Below are 17,947 nucleotides of genomic sequence, written 5' to 3' on the forward strand. Positions count from 1 at the left end.
CATTTCAGATTCAACACAGTGAATGCCTGTACTGTGCCAGCAATGCACACCAGGCAATCTTCAGGAGCAAAACACAAACACTGCCAACAGTGTCACTGGAGATATTCGCCAAGTGTTGCTGCCACTTCTTGGCCATGTCTGGAATACATTCTAGTTTGAACAAAAAAGTAAATTAATAGGTACAAGTCACGAGCTTTATGAATACAGAGGTGATACCACAGTTTCAGAGTCTCTTCCTGAAACACTGGCCATTCAATCCAGATGGGACTCCTTAGGACACGTGAAAGTTTCTCAGGGCATTTCTGCAAGGAATTATTCTGAAGTGGAGTGGACACTTTTTCAGGAGAAAAGAAATGTCCAGTTCTAAATTTGTTTCAATTCAGTGCAGTGAGCTGAGGGCAGATTATGCTAACTTGGCATAATACACCTTTATTCTAAACTAAGAGACCCAATCTATGGAAAGATTTCAGATTAACTGTTCTGCCTGAAACACACTGTCTATTTTGAGTTGAACTACCCTGTCCAGACAAACCACCAGGTTCATATTTGAAATCATCAACAACCTCCAAAAAAACTGAAGCCCAAGACCACTTGTCACAACCCAGATTGCTGTGAAGAGCTGCACACTGCAGCAGCGGTTTTGGAGAGACTGCCATGAATGAACACTACAGCAGACAAGCCAGGTCAGGTGGATTAAAGATCTAAGTGGCTGCACCAAGAGACACCTCAGATGTCAGACTGAATTCAGCTTCAACCAAGGGCAAAGGGCTGAAGTCAAGGAGAGGCTTCCCTCTATGGACACTGTAACACAGCTACAGGCTTTTGAGCTCCCTCCAGCTGCAGCACTAAAAAGATGACCTTCGAGTCTCAAACACTTTTCAGAATCGTTCCTGTGGCATGTCTACATTGGCAGGGGAGAAGCCCAAGACCAAACCAGCCATGGCAGCCTGCCCAAACAGCAGCTACATTGCCTGCTCCCCCTGCACATACACAACGAGCTCATTAGCCACAACCACCATCCTCAAGAACACCTGGACTCTGCAGAGCAGTATTTCCTACTTTCACTATGGTCACTGATTGAGCCATCACCTGTTTGAGCATGTCCTTTACATAACCATCTCAGTCAAAAAGAGGGGAGAAGTCCCTTCAAGCATAACTCTAAAATTAAACCTCCTAACTCCTGAAGTAAGGACTGCCACAGACCCCCCATGAGACATTCGGTGAGTCATTCAAGGCAAGGCTGATTACTGCTAGCAAGGAACCACAGCATTTGGGGAAGTCTCACCAAGACACTCTCAAATGATTTTGCTTGGCCTCTGGTGACAGCAAAGGTGCAAGAGTGCAGCTTGGGGTCAACGTCCATGGCTGGCCGTGCTGAGGTCCACATCATGAAAGCAAGAATCCAGCTAGCTAGCTTGCATGCATCTCTGCAAATTGGGCTCTCCCTCTGACAGCCTTACAAGCTGTCCCCTTCCCCTTCCCCCTCCCCCACACTCCAGAGCACTGCTTAGGGGAGAAGTCATGGAGGAGAAATTCATCTAAAGTTGAGAAGACATAAGAAAAAGAAAAGCCACCTCTGAGCTGGCAATTTTAAAAGGAAGCACCGCCAAGTAAAGTGACCTGCAGCTGGAGCTTTGCAAATGCCACAAAGAGCATCTTTACGTGGCACTTTGCAGGCTGATGTGAGCTCACTCAGCCAGCCTGCCCAGTGCACTCAAGACAAGGCAGCTCTTTCCTGGAAGTCATGCAGTCATAGTTAGCGTGGCTGTGAGGCCAAGATAACAAGCCCTGCTGAGAGGCAAGGTAAATTAGGTCAAGCTTGGTATCACCCGATGTGGCTTCCAGGCAGCCAGGAGCATGGACGGAGGAGCTCAGCCATCGGAAATCAGGCTAGGCATACCCTGAAGGCACCCAGGAAGATCAGCTAGACTCATACTCTAGCTACTGCAGCCCACAGACCCGTTACATGCAAAAATCCTCTGTGGGTAACCTCCACTGCCAAAGCGACAAGACAGCAACTTCCCCGCCACGGACCTCATCCTTCCTGGTATCACTCTCTTCCTCCAAGGAGAAAACAGAATCTTAGCAATTTGTCTTTGAAGGGTTTCCCCCATCAACCAGCACACACTGTTGTACGAGATCCTTTAGCTATTGACTTGGAGACCATCTGAGTTACTCAAGTTCATTTCTCCATGTAAGACACCCACCAAAGCACCCTTTGTTATGCTGCAGCCATCTTGGGCAAACCACCACTGACCATGGCCGTAAAAGTACTCAAGGTCTGTCTGCACCGGAACATGCACTGTTGACACCACTGATGCGCCACTAATTACACTCATCCGGAAAAGACTTTGAGTTAGTTTAGGATTAAAAACTGGGTTCAGTTTGTTCCTCACATCATCAGGGTTGCTGGGAATAGAAAGCCTTCCACCAATGTAGAAAAAACATTTTGGGGTAGGACTTAATGTCTTGTTCCTCAGTGCTGGAAGCCTACAGAGCAAAGCTGACTCATTCCCCCTATCTGGATGGGTTTGGCAGTAGGATGGAAAAATGTTGGACGGAAAAGAGTTGCTCCTTGGAGCCCATGCCGGGGGAGGGAATAGGCAAAGACGTTCCCAACCAGACCTCCCTGCAGCTCTGTGTTGCATGGAGCCTCCGGCCAGAAGGGCAAAGCCAAAGGCGCACAAGTGTGTAATGGACCCTTCGTGAGCTAGGACCACCCAGGCACATTGGTGCAATGACTAAACTGTCTGCCCCAGGTCTGTAAAAAGATGAAGGGCAATAGGTGGGGAGAAAAAAGGGGAGAGCAAAAAATTTGGCCATGGTACTAGGCAGATTGAACAGTATTGAGCAGAGACTGAGGAAAGAAGGTGTGTTGCAACAAGTGTATGGTACCTCCCCAAACCTCCAGGCAGAATATGAGCTCTAAATAGGGACATGTGGCCATTTCTTTCACAGCTGAGTGAAGTACAAAAAGTAAATGGCCGGCATAAAAATAATGAGGAAAATGAATGAAAACATCAATTCCAAAAGAACTATTAGGATCCAGGGCCAGATTTCGAAATTCTCAGCTTCCACAATTGAAGCCAGATTTTCAAAAGCATTCAGTTCTTGACATGCTGAGCTCTCCTGAATAGGCAACCAACTTATTTCGATGCCTAAATGGGAGCTGACCTCTTTTGAAAATGCTGCCCTTAAGCAGCCTGCAGTAGTGCAAAGCAAGGAACTTTATTAATCAGCCAGCTTTCGATCTGCCCAGCATCCCTGCAAGCACCACCAGAGCGGGCTGCAGCAGGAGAGGCGTCAGAGGTGGGGAGCGGAGGAGGCCCCAGGCGCTCCAGTTGCCTTCCCAGAGGCGGCAGTCCTGGGCAGGGGGTTGTGCCTGGGGCTGCAGGGCTGCTGCGCGACGGCGTCCTGCTCTGCTGCCTCTTCTCCCCAAGGCAGGTATGCTATGAGATACCCCTGACTGCTGTCACTTCTGCAGCCACCAACACCACCAGCCTCAACAGCTCCTGCTTAATTGCTATTTGGGAAAAGAAAGAGTTAAAGTCACTTAAAGAGCTTCTAGGGGGAGGGAAAACAAAAATTATTTGTTTATTTATTTTTAATTCTTTCCTGCCAGGTTAAAATAACAATTTCCTGTTGTTGGAGCAAAGGCTCTAAGTCCCTTTCAGACAGCCCAGTAAATCAAAGGAGGGGCCATTAGGAGAACAAAATTAACGAGAGCTTCATCAGATATGGGGTGGGTGGTGGGGGTGTAAAATCTGTCGGCTTGGCTTCCCCCCACACACCTAAGCCCACTGAAGGCCCTGCACGCAGCCCCAGCTGTGCCATGGTGATGGAGGGCACTGCAAAGGGAGAAGAGCAAGAAGAAAAAACAGAGGTGAAGATATAAAGGAGAAGAAAGGTGCGTGCATGTGCGGGGCAGGGTGATAAAGCTGGAAAGGAAAAAGGGATCTGAATTAAGCAGAGGCAGCAGGAGAGGTGTTTGCTGATTAGAAACTGAAGGTTTTACTGAGGAAATGCTGCCCACAGCCCCAAGCCCCCTCCTGCTTAACAAGGGCCAGCCAAGCAGCCCTTGTTACTGCCACGCTGTCTGTGATTTACAAGGCTCCCAAATAGGAACCAGCTTCTGCCCGGGCTCCGAGGCAGCATCCCCGCACTGCACACCCCAGCTCTGCAAGCAGGCGGGTGGGGGAAGTGCAGAGGCAGATTGGGAGATGGGGAAAACTTGCCAATGCACATGAGGGCAGTTTGGGGTTGTGGCAGGCAGCCGGACCCGAGCCCCTCTTTGTGCAGGGGAAGCACGGCGGGAAGGGGAAGGGGAAGGGGCTGCTTTGCACTAAGGCAAAAGCTGCAGCAACTCAGATCCAGCTACCAGCTGGGGACACCCTGGGTGACTCTGGAGAATTCATTGCAGCTGGTCTCTGTTTCCAGTGGGTCAGGTAGGGACAGTGATACTCTCAGTTCTCTGTTTTACACATTGAGACTTAAGCTCTTCAGAAAAAGCAATGTCTTACACCGTACAGCATGCCAATTTTACTTGTAGTTATTAGTTTTTAATACAAGACGGGGGTTTTTTTGTTGTTCTACAGAACTTAAAGCACTGAAAAAGAAAATGTAAATGAGAAAAGAGCCACAGTACCGCTTTGCTTTACAAATGAGGGAACCTGAAAGCTAGAAGAGGAAGCCACCCTGGCCCAAGGTTATACAGTAAAGCAGTGGCAGGGTTGGAAATCCAAAGCTCTCTGACTGGGACCTCCATCCCATCAGGTAAGTTGTTCTTGGATCTCACATCTTTCACATCCCACCTGAAAAAAGCCACCATATAACTGTATAATCCTCTAGCTGAAAAAATACTGTCAAGGTGACACACCTGAGCAGGTCATCTACAAAGTCCCTGCATGATTCCCGGGTATGGACGGCAGTCTGGGCACCCTGACTGTTTCTCCCCAAACCATCAAACAGTAACATCCCAGAGGGCAAAACCCACTCCAAAGTATTAATTTCACACCATTAAGTCATACTCACTCTCTCTGAAAGGGTTTGGAAAAGAAGAGGTTTGCAGCAGGAGAGATGCTCCCCCTCCCACATAACAGCATGGGCATCCAAAGGGGATGGGGGTGCAGATGCCGCAGGGAGAGGCAGGATCCCGAATGGGAAGCGGGTGGTGTCAGGAGGGGGCAGAGAGAGGCAGCATCCAATGTTACACCACCATGTTTGAAGTCAAGGAGGTAGCACAGTTTATGTGCAAACAGGGATAAAAGCTTGCCTGCTTCCCTCTGAAAGCTCCTGACTTCAGAGTGCATTAGCTCTGTTAACATAGCCCTTGATTAACTGTGTGAGAAGCTCCCCCCCCCCTTTTTAAAGTGATTAGGCAGAAAAGACTCTTACTGGCTACTTGTGAGCTCAGTGAGTTCATCAGAAGCCACAACAGAGAAAACCTGGGATAAATTCATGCTCATAGTTGGGAGAAGGAAAATATCCAGAGTAAAACCTGGCATGGCACCACCACCATGCAGGTGAGCGAGTTTGCCTGCAAACTACAAACTGTGCTTGGGCACAGGGTGACCCTAAAAAAGAACCACAGATTTTCTCCAAGGAAGTCCTGAGCAATTCAGTGGCGATAGACACCTCTCTAAAAAATAAACTAAACTTGCAGGTAAAACAGCTCTTTTTCATTGAACAGAACTGCTCATGCAAGCCAAACAAGCAATGAACCAAATAAAACATGCAGTGATCTTTGTGACTTTTTTTTCCATCTTCCTCAAGACAAAGCTACTGCCCTGGGCAGCTCTTTTCCACAACAGCCTGCAGTATCACCAGCGAAGGGACTGGGTCTGCTGGCTTCGAATTAGCAACAGGATGCAAAGCCTTCCCATTGCCTGCCTGACTTCTGCTTGCACCCCTGCAGACCCAACGCCTGCAGTTTCTGGCACCTATCCCTCCAACAGTTCTTCCAAAACAAGCACCACTTTCCAGCGGGGATTGATCAGGCTGACTTTGCTGAGCCCCAGTGAACCCCTTCACATTAGCATTTTGTCAGCCAATGAGCATGAGGCTGCTTGAAGAACGAAATGCCACCCTCATGCCAGCCAGTCTCCCCAGTGTCACCATGATGGTGGCACTGCAGCAAGTGTGGCTTGCCTCAGATGATGCCTGCGGCATGGTGGTCCCAGGGTGGCTGGGCCCGCCAGCCTGAGACAGCCCTGCTGCAGGCAGGCCAGGGGTGCAAGGATGGCTTTGCCCCATGGGATACACCTCCTTTTTTCCGCAGCTACCAGAAGAGGAGCCCTGTGCTAAAACAGAGTATGCACACTGGCTTTTGCTGCCCTTTGGCGCGTCCTGAAAACAGCTCCAGCCCTTGAAAAGACAAGGCTAAAGCGTAAGAAAGAAAGAAAGAAAACCCGCGTCCTTTCTTCAATATCGTGCTCCCCCCATGCCCTAGACACTTAATTTCCCTCCTTCCCCCCCCCGGCTTCCCCCTCCATTCTGAGTAAATTCAATTTGACAACCCTGCTAATTGGATAAACGCTGCTCCCTACGCTCCTTTAAGGCTGCCCGCTTTTCTCTCCTTGTTTTTGGAGGGCGATTGTGGCTGTTCTTTAACATGAATTCCATCTGCTTTATTTCTCCTCTGCCCATTCAAGACCCCTCCTGAATATGTATGAGGGGCTGCGCCCCCCCACCCCCTTTCTCCTCCATCCCACCTCCCTCCCTCATCACCCCCCCCCCCCCGTACCTCTCCCTGGCCTCTCCCATTGCCCAGGACAATAACCCCCCAAATGCCCCCTTCTCCCACCCCGGCCCTTTTTGCTTTAGATAAACACAGGCAGTGTCAAGTGTGAGGAGGGGGGGGGAAGGATGGGGTTCAACTGCCAGTCAAGCCTCGGGCCCTCAATGAAGCCCGGAGGCCTACCCTAATCTGCTGCATGCTTGCCATATGGGAGCTGTGTTGCCCTGGGAAACACTAACAGGCAGAACGGAGCTTAATAGAGTCCATATTCATTGTAATGCAGTGAAATGGCTCGAGGGACTATTGCCCCTTGGGTCTGTTTTCATTCTTCTGTTCCCCCTCTTTCTTTTCTCTCGCTCTCTTTTTTTTTTTTTAAATAAATTTTTTTCCTCCCCTCCTTCTCCCCCCTCCCTTCCCCCCCCCCCCCCCTCCCCTTTTTTCTTCCTTTCAAAAGGACCAAGTCCCTGGAGAGCTCTAATCTGGAGAGGCTGGGGGCTCCCTGAAGGGCCGGCCAGTGGGGCAGGAGCGGGAAGGGGGAAGGGAGAGGGTGGAGGTGGTTAGGGAGGCGAAAGAGAGGTGGAGGGCAAGAGGAAAGTAGCAACTAATAAGCATGCAGCCGGCCAGCTGTCAAGATGCTGACAATGCTGCTTCGGGTGCAAAGAGCCCGGCAGCCAGTGCTGGCACGGAGGCTGGCGCAGGGTCCTCCCAGGGAAGCGCTCGCCTCCCCTAAGTGCCTCTGTCCTTGTCGGCCGAATGCAGCACAAGCGACAAAAAAAAAAAAAAAAAAAGGGCGCAGATGGAGCGTGCTGCGCAGCCTCTTCAGAAACAAAGTGCACCTAGGAAACAGATGTTGTTGCTGCAACAAGCCCGAAGCTGCTGGCTGCTCTCTGGCTCCTTCTCCCAAGCGCGCAAGGGGGGAAAGCGGCCCTGCAGCAGTGGCCAGGGCTGCCCCTGCGGCTGGGACAGGATGCCTCTCTGGTCAAAACCTTTCAGTCCAACTTCAGGCCCAGCCTGGGAGAGCTGCCATAGCTTTAGACCAGCTTTTCCTCTGCATGCCACACCCTTCTCATCTTTGATCCACCTGTAGACTCTTCAGCCTCCCAGCTAACATCCTAATTTAAAGATCTGAGGACTCCCAAAGGGAGTGCATACCTGCAGCACTCCCCGAGGGGTGCAGTTCATGCATCTCTGGGGGGTTGAATGTCAAATGTCAGAGAATCAGCAGAATTGCTGGTATCGAGGTCCTGCAAGACCCCAACCAAGTGTATGCAGGGTTGCAGCTCAACCTATTCTCATGCCAAAGTTGTTGTCAGGAGAAAGGGTCAGGGTCCCCTTGGAAAACTACATCAATGTAGCCACACTCTTGTGGAGATCAGTTACCTACTCTGAAGCATTTTCAGTTTGCCCCATGCCTGCTACAAACAGCTCACAGTGCAGCAAGAAAGTCTGACTTATCTGAGGCTTCGCATTGGGACAACATTGCATCTGCATGGTGAGAAACGCTGCAGAGGAGGCAGCAGGAAAGGGGTCACCCACTGACAAAAGTGTGATGTGAAAACACACCTTCAGTCTTAGAAGCCAGGGTGTTACTACAGTGTATTACCTGCCTGAAGCATCCTATCTCTTGCCATATGAAAACAACACCTGCTTTATCATTCACATCACACCTAAAGCCAGAGATCAGTGTCAATGCAATGAGAGCATCAGACAGATGCCGTACTACACATGGAGCGAAAACCATCCCATGTCTGAGAGACTTTATACCACTGGCTAGAAGGGCTACTCACTTTAGGATGTTTGATACAAGCAGTAACAAAAGTTAGCTATCTACACCTTTTCCTATTTGGACAGACAGGCAAAGCATGTAGCAAGGAGCTGGGAATGAGGGAGAGCATGCACCTGGGTGAGGAAAGCCCAGGGGATGGCTCTGCTGGGGGCTGATGCTGTGGGACCCACAGGAGGGGCGGTGAGCGCTGGGCGATGCTGCTGGCTCTGGTCTGGGCTGCACCAAGCCGAATCCCACACCAGCGCGAGCGGAGTGTCAGGTTGTTCCCCTCCCTGTCAGCAACTGCAGTGGAGGAGATCGCCGGGAGGGATGGGCAGTTCCCACCAGGAGCCGTCATCACACAGGCACAGATGTGCCTGTGGCTAGTTTACATTAGTCAGGGCACTGCTTTTGTTTTTCCCTTCTCATCCTTTCCAAACAAAAAAAACCCCAAACTTGAAGTCTGAGGCTGAGGCTCTAATTGCCTCTTGGGTTAGGGAGAGGTCAGAGAGGAGGCAGGCCCGGCGGATGCACGGAAAGTGATGCCAGGCAAAAGCCCTGCAAGATACCAAAGGAAAGTGGGGAATAAAGATGGCAGAAAGGAAAAGGCAGGAAAATTAGATGGAAATGAAGAGGTCGAGAAAGAAGGAGAAATAGGGGAGGTGGGATTTTGGCCAATTTCCTTACGCTGCATTTTCCCCCACTGCTCCAGGGGCTGGGCAGGCAAGCAGTGGGCAATGTCATGGCTCACCTGCCACCTGCGAGACCAAGCTCAAGCCCTTGCCCTGCCTTCCTCAGAGCAGGGCTGTCACCTGGGACCACCACATCTCAAGCAAATATCTCTCTCCCCAGCTGCCACTCTTCCACTTGTTTAAATGTAGGTTACTCATGATAGCAGGAAAACGGCTCCTGTTCTCATTAGAAACTCCATCCTGCTCCAAGACAAAAGTTTAATCAACAGATGCACTTCCATAGCATGCTCTAGTGCCAGTGAAACAGCATTTTCCCACAGGGAGAGCAGGCTGCTCTCTTCCAAAGCCTGCTTCTACTCAGCTCTGCTTCTCATTGCTTCTCCCAGCAGCTCTCAGTGAGCACACACACCTAGCCAACCCCCAACCACAGGACACCACTGCATTGACCAAAACAAGCATTTCGCCATTGATGTGGCAGCAACGCTATAAATCCTGCATCCTACACTACCTAATATCACCCTATGACCTCTCTGCAGCTGGGCCAGCGGTCAGGAATGGGCCCCGGGGAAGGAGGACCACAAATCATCACAAAGGTGTGACATGGAACTGCCCTGAAGAGACTGATCTCCATTTTATTGTCTCTGTCACGTGATGGGGTCAGGCTTGCAACAGGACAGACAATAAATATCACAGCATCCATTCATGCTGGTAACCACCAGGTGAAACACTCCCTGAAAGCAGAATCCATATAACATAAACCAAAGCACAGAGGAGTGGTATACTAGACAAACACCACCAGTCAAAATCTGCATGAAGCACCGCAGGAGTGCCCAGGGAGCAGGGAGCATTTTGGCGTGTCCACCGGCCACGGCCACCTCCAAACTGGGTCTTGTAAGCTCTCGTTCGCAGAGCGGATCACAAGTCAGAAAGACAGTGGCTACAGATGCTTTTTGAGAGCAGCCCACTTCTTTATGTGTTTAAACATGAACTTACCTTTAAGTATCAAATAATAATAATAAAAAAAACCCCTCATGTTTGTCTAGGAACAATAGAAAAATCTTGTTTGTGTCCAATTAGGAACAATAATAGAGTGAAACAAACACACAAACAAAAAAGCCCCAAACCAGAAAAACCCCACAGAAACTGCCAGTGACACTTAAGTCTTCCTTGGGGGAAGTTGCAATGGGGAAATTTTCCTGCTGGAGCAGAGCAAAGACTTAGGTAGCTTTCCTAGCTTTTGAACATTCTTCCAGTGTGTATTTGAAGAGCAGGGGCATCTACAACAGCTGCAGTAAAAAACTGACCAAGCTTATATTAAATACAAGCCAGTGGCACAGCAGAAAGACCTGCTAAAACAACGCATCCAGAAGATCGTAACAGAGGATTTGATTCTGCCGCCTCCAAAAATCAGCCTGATCTTTGCCATGACTTCAATGGGAGCAGGCCCAGGAACTGCATTAACAAGCACGAGGCTAGTTTAACACAGTTGACATCAAAATCCAGAAGAGCATACAAAAGAGACAGGACAAAGTACTCGCCAGTAACGTCAAAACAAAGTTTAATCCCCAGATGGCTGGCTTTAGAGCCATCCCCATCACCACCATAAAGAGAAACTGCCTTCTAGTTTGCACTCCTTTCAGCAATGACTTGTTGCTGGGATGCAAAAGAGCACAAGCCCATTTTTCTTGTCCTTTGAAGATGGTATTTAGAAGTTGTTGGGGTTCCCCCCCCCCCCCCCCCCCCCCCGCCTTCTATAAATTTGGGAATAAATGGGAGTTTTTACTCTCCATAGCTGTCACTTAAATGCTTTTCACTAACAATAATCATTTTGGTTATGGGAGCAGGTCAAAAGCCTCTAGGACTCTCTGCTGGGACAAATTTCCCCTGGAAGACATGTCACTACTCCAAAAAACACAAGAGGAAGCTCAAGGCCAGCAAAACAAAGGGACAGAAACGACTGCCCATAGAAAATACTCTGGCTGGTGCCAAATGCTTAGGTGGGGTGCAGGGGCTCAGCACTGAGTGCCAGCACCCAGACGGGCTGAGCCATGGTCCCCTTTCATTGTGCGACTGGCGGACGCCATCCCATGCCAAAATCCCATGGGGCCCACCCAGAGGTGAAAAACGATGGGGGACAAATTCACAGCAGGGTCTCAGGACAGGTGACAGATTTCCCCTGCCCCAGAGATGAAGATGAAGTAGTCACATCTCTTGGGTTTTTTTTTTTTTTTTTAAGATTGTGTCTGCACATCATTCACCCTGTTTGTCATCCCAGCAATAAATATGCCTCTCTGTAAATGATGGTCCAGTTGAGGACAGCGACCCAAATGTGGGCAGGAGATGGAGCAAGACCTTGCATCGCCCTGCAGAGACAAGCAGGGCTGGCACCTGGTTTCTCCCTCTCTGCAAGGGGATGCTCCATGACAAAAGGATGGGAAACGCGTTGCAGCAGCACCATGCTGCCAGCCCAGAGCCAGGGAAGGGAGGCTCACCTGCCTGTGCCCCAGCCTGCCATTAGGACACACTGGCGAGAGCTGTGGCCAGCGCCTGCCCTGGTGTTTGACACTACTGTGGTACCAATGCCCACCGGGCAGCAGCACCCGTGCCAATGGGGCACAACACAGAGCCGGTGCTGGCTCCCCGCTCTTCATCCTTGCCCATTTACACTCGCACACGTGTTGAGAGAGCGAGCACAGAGTCGGAGGCACCTCCCCAGGCCCTTCACACAATAAGCACCAGCAGCAATTCCAGCTGCAAAGTTTGCTTTCCTTGACGCATAGTTTACTTTCTCCATTCCCCCGCATCCCGCCCCTGCCACTTACCCCTCACTCCAAAAAGGCGCTCTCAAACAGGCTTAAGCTTTAAACAAATAAGGGCTTGGAAAGCAGCAGCCTGCTCCTGTTTCCCTCCCCACCACCCCTGCTCTCCCCCCGCTGCCTCCACCTCTGAGCCGCGGCGCAAGCGGAGCTGGCGAGTGCCGCGCAGGCATAGAAAACAAACACGTGGAGCAGAGCCAGCTGTGAAGTCGGATTTGGCATATGCTGTTTGCAAAAGGAATAAAAGCACATGGGAGAAGGGGAGAAAGGGGGTAGGGCGGGGAGCCGGGGGTGCCCCGGCCTGAAGGGGAGAGCGTGGCTCCATTACAAAGCCCTGGCACACGCCCATGGGAGGGTCTGTACGTAGGGGTGCTGATCCTGTGCCCCGTACGGATGCGGAGGGAAGAGACAGGCCTAAAGCAACATTTCCTGAGCTATTTGGCATCATGCTCCCCCACCCCTTTCCTAGCGAGCCGGACTGTTTTTGCACACACTTGCCCTCTCTCGCAGGCAAAATTAGCGTGTTCTGATGCAACACGTGAAAAATAAATACACTTTCACCTCCTGGGGCTTGCAATTCTCCCCCTCTCTTTCTGAAGGTTTCTTATCCCCCACATACACCATGCTCTAGAGCACAGGAAACAGTGACCCAACTTCTGCATCATCTCAGCTGATATTACATATATTGAGGGCATGCATTCACACTAATCCTCCTTCTCATCATGGGGTTGTTTTATTTTTATTTCTACCCCCCCTAACTATCCCTTTCTGGAAGGGTTTCAGACAAAATATCCCTCCTTTTACACCCAAGCTCCCAGGGGACATCAGCTCAGGTATTATTCTGCCCTCACCGGTCTGGTATAGCCGTGGGAATGGTACTCGCATGCTTTAGGAATGGATTACCTACAGCCTCACGTCAACGCTGGGTCTATGCAGGTTTTCCTCCATCTCCCAGCAAAATTAAACAGAAGCCCATATGCTTTGCCTGGTTTGGGGTAGAATCCAGCAATTTGAAATGGTTTGCTTGTGGTTTCCACCCAAAACCATAAACCACCCCAGGTTTGCTTGGAAGGTCCTCAGCTGTGTTTGGAGACAGTAAGAAAAGCAGCAGTGTCCTACCTGGTCTTGGACCTCGTCCAAAACAGGCCAGCAGCTGGACAGATTAACAGTCCAGACTGACCACCCAACCACCTGCAGACATGCTTTCACCAGTCTCATTACCACCCCTGAAACACAGCAAGATCGTTCCCCTCTCTGGGCCTGCCGTGAACACTTGACCCTCAGCACCGCTCCAAACCACCAAACTGACAAGAGGAGACAATATTTCTCTTGTTGGATATCGCTCTTCTTGTGAACTACATCATGGATCCCTGACTGCAGCCAAGGAAGGTAACTTACCTTGGAGAAATCTTGCAATTGCCTTTTTGTTCTTGGGTAGAATTTACTGAGGTGCCAAAAAACCCCATGGATCACTGCAAATAAAGTGTTGCTCGAAACCAACCAACCCACTCTGATCTCTTTCCTTTTGGGGGCAAATTAGGTGTTGCAAGACAAAGAGGGACAGAAACTCATAGTCATGGAGGTTATGATGCCACATTTCTGGAATCACTTCATCTATTGGACAAAACATACCCCCCCTACCTTGTGTCTCAGCTTCCCAGGTTGCAAAAACAGGAATAGCAAACCCCAGCTGGTACAAGCAGTAACCAGATGAACATGAGTCAGACAATTTCAGATTCTCAGATGAAAGACAGGTATGCAGTCTTATTACCTGTACTGCTTCCCGGTAGCCCCAGGATTTCTGGATTAGTAAAATACAGATGTCAGCATCCTGGTGATACAGCCTCAGTAACTGAACCAAGCAGGGAGGGGCAGGCTGATTACAACAAGGGTGAAAAAAATGAATTTGCACCACACACAAAATATTGTGGTTAAGTGAGACAGCAACCAAGAGATTATTGACAACAGAGAACAGGATGATTCAGTGGGGTTTGTCAGACTAAACTTTCTGTAATCAGACTCCAGGGAAAGTGTTTGTCAAGCAAACATTCAAACATGCAGCTGCCAAGAGCTAAGTAAACAGAGAATGAGAAGCAGTAGAGTCAATGTGGCACCATTTGCAAATGTCCCACGATCAGCTGTTACAGGCCAGCTGAGCCCATCAGCAGGCACTAGTGACGCCAAGGGGCTGAGCCACTACAGGAAGACCCACCACCAGGTTAGATGAACAAGGAGCAATTCACACCTTCAAAATATTTTCATCCACCACAGGATTTGCAGACCTTGGTAGGTGTGGGTACAGCAGTCTGTGCGGATTCAATGGACACTTTCCTGCAGCACACACATACACACACAACCACCTGGGCAAGTGAAATGAAGCCAAACTCCAGGCCGAAGGGAGCCTTCCAAGATAACAAGTGATACCCAACAGCTATTGGTATCACAGATTTATTTTCAGTCCCGCTGTACCTAGGAGCCTGTGGTAGTAGTTACCATGCTTATGGGGAGCCAGAGACCCAGGCCAAACACACCACAGATCTAATGGCAGGTCGGCTGATCCCGGCCCTGAAACCAGGGGTGCTTGGTGGCACTGAGCAAGACTGCACAAAGGCCATGACCACTCTCCATGCTTTTTATTTAAGTTGGCTAAAGCCAACAGGCAGGAGGAAAGGACACCTCTAAGAGGCAAAGGAAATTTCTTTTAGTCACACAGAGTCTGCAGTGGAGCAAGGGAGGGAAACATTGGTCTTCTGCTTCCCACCCAAGTGCCTATCCATTGGTCACTGCTTCCCACCCATGGTTTGCAAGACTGCTCAAAGGGGTATGTGGATGACTTAAAGGGCCCAAGAAAAGGGATGAAAAATATGCAAGTTCAGGCATGCTGTGCAGTAAGTTGTGCACATGAAATCTCCAACCAGGTCTACTGACCTCCATGGGAAAGCATTCAAGATTGCACATGCCAAAAAATAAAGCTGAACTCATCACAGGTGACCATGCACACACATCTTCTGTCCGCATGCCCCTATTCTCCCCCACCTCATCCTGACAAGTGACACCAGAGTGGTGTTATATTCACTTCCTACAGATCAGACCTCTCTGGCTGTCTAGAAAAAAGTGTGAGAGACACAAGGCACGTTTCAAGGCCAGCATCGGATGCGTCACTTCTCTATTAGTCACTGGCTACCGATGCACCCACAGTGGTGCTGCTATAACCCCCCCTTGGCATGTCTGGGGCCAGCTGCACTCTGTGCAAGTGACCAGAAATTCACATGCTGCAGCTGAAGCTGCTGGGAAGTTTGTGGTGTCCAGCCCAAAGTTACTGACACCTTCTTTGGAGCTGAAAATTGTGTTCATGTTCAGGAAGGTTCATGGGGGAATTAGGAAAGCTGTTATCTCCCTAGCTGAACAAAAGGGATTGTGAGAGGGCCAGAGACACTGCTGCTTCTCCTGAAGAAGGGGTTTGCAGGTTTAGTTTTGGTGAATAGTGACTCCGCCTGGGTTTACAGAAAGGAACTTTATGCATTTTATGCATACAGCATTGGTCCCTTCCAGCTCTGAGGGAAGAGAGTGGTCTTCCCAGGAGAACCCCACCCAGAATGAAGAGGCTGGATCTCCATACCAACGAACGGCCCAGCACCATAAACCAAAACCCTTGGGTTTTTAAATTGTGAGGTACATGACCTCCTCTGGAGTCCTGACACAAGCACTCCAAGTATTTACAACCTGGAAAAAATCTTAATGAAGAGACAGAGTTGCTTTAACTTTCGCTTCTCTACTCCCCTCCTGTATCCCCACCCTCAGTTTGCTACTATGCAGCAGCCCTGGGGCAATTAATCAGCAGCCTACACAGCGTGCAATATTTATGGCCCAAGGCAGTCACAAATATAGCAGCACATGCCTACAGAGGTTTTCCACCCCCATACCCTCCAACAACACAATTTTCTCGCACAGGAGACTGGCTCAAAACAAAGAGGAGGAACCAGCACTACGACCTCCCAGCTGTCCCCAGCACAACCACAAGCTACCCAGGGCTGGGGCTTGCTGTTGCCACTGTCCCAGCAGTACAGGGCTCCTTTGGTCAAAGGACAAGGTGCTCACAAGCATCTTGCACATCACGAGGCAAAAGTACTCCCTGCCCCCCGATGGGAACAGCTGAAGCAGAGTTCAGCAGCATCCCAAATCCCACCAGGTGCTTCTGGCAGGGCAGGAAACAGCACAGCGGTCCTGACCCCCTGTAAGGAACACAGTGATTTTATTTTTCAAACGCTAGTTTGAAACCAGCACTAGTTCTGGACCCTCACTGATAAAGAACTGCAGATTTCTCATCCACTCGTTATTGTTTCCAACAAGAACCTTGGACTGTCATTAGCATTTAGTCTTAACAACAGACTTTGGCTTGAGACCATTCAGGTCACCTGGGCCATGTAACACAACAGAGCCCCATTTTAGGTCCAGGACTTTGGTGTTTCCCTGCACGGCAGAAGTGGGACGACAAAGGGTTAAACTTGGTATAACCTCAAAAATTGCTCTTTGCTTTCTGAAGCAAGAACATCTTTGGCAGGGTCCCCATCTGGGAAATGACATCCCGTCCCCCCGCGCTTCCCCCTTTTCTCCCCCTGAACTCAGAACAAAGCACTGCACTGCCCAACATGCTCCTCCACTGGTTTCATCTTGGTCCAAATGCTTCTTGCGTTTCAACTCCTGCCAAAAAGAAATGCATTAAAAAAAAAATTTTAAAAAGGCATGTGTGGGGCAGGGGGAGAGGAAGCAGAGAGAGTAGAGGGAAGTAATTAAAATTGAATCTTGATTAGCTACCAGTGGTAGAAAAAGGAAACAGTGGGGAGATGAGATTTTTCTCTTGTGATATGCCATCTTGAAGCTGAAACCAGTAGGCCCAGAGGAGACAAGACTTCTCCACACAACCCTCCACCTAGGAACAAACCTAACTTGCTTTATCTTTCCAGTCCACCACATGCCACCCCACCATCATCAGAAGAGGCATCTTCTTCCTCAAAACAGTTTCCTGACAATCACCACATACATCTTTCACCACTCTCATAGCTGTAGCCCTTTCAACGTTCTCCCACCCTACACAGAGCCCCCGTTGGCAGAGGGCTGGAAGACAGAGCACAGCTGGCCTGCCCTTGCTGGCCTTTCCGCCTTCACTACCAAACACAAAGGCTTGGCCATTGCAAAGCCATAGGGAATCTTAGAGGAAATACAGCCCGGAGGAGACGGTTTGTGCATGCTCTGTGGATAAGCTGGATGGACCAAATGAAGAGCCCCAGGCAGGCTCTGTCTCCCAAAGAGACACCCTCGAGCCAAAAAAAAAAAAAAAATCACATTGGCTAAAGAAGTATTTAAAAGCAAAACAAAAAAAAAAGAGTCCAATTTGGAGAGTCTGTAATAGTCTCTGAACCCAGAGACATGCAGAGGATGTTTTTTGTTCCCTCAGTACAAAAGCCCTTGGTTTCCCCTCCTCCTCATTCCAGTATTTCCCCATTGGGGGTGTCAGAGACAGTTCAAGGCCTCCCAGCAGCACAGACAAAATTGGGTCTTGCTGCCCTGAGGACAAGTAGCTGGGGGGCTATGGGAACCAGGGACATTTGGGGAGCTCTGAAGAGCTGTGCAGGCTGAACCTGCTGCCCGTGGAGGATGGCCAAAGGGTCACCCCTCCAGCATCCCTGTGACCTGCAGCAAGCCAGTGCCTCCCTCTGGGGTTTGGCTTCCCAAGGTGTGACTCTGGCTTGCAGGCTGCAGGGCTATGCCATTTTGATTCACCAGGGCTTGCCTGCGCTACAGCTGGTGCTCTGCAGCATGTCAAAGAGAGGGAGAGATTAACTCCTTTTTTTAAGTATCTCATTACTGTTATATTTTTAAACACAGCTGGTCAAAAATTTTTCGGCAAAGCCATAAATAAATAAATACTTTAAGGAAA

Source organism: Pelecanus crispus, chromosome 1, assembly GCF_030463565.1.
Source record: "Pelecanus crispus isolate bPelCri1 chromosome 1, bPelCri1.pri, whole genome shotgun sequence".
In the NCBI taxonomy this organism is placed as follows: domain Eukaryota; kingdom Metazoa; phylum Chordata; class Aves; order Pelecaniformes; family Pelecanidae; genus Pelecanus; species Pelecanus crispus.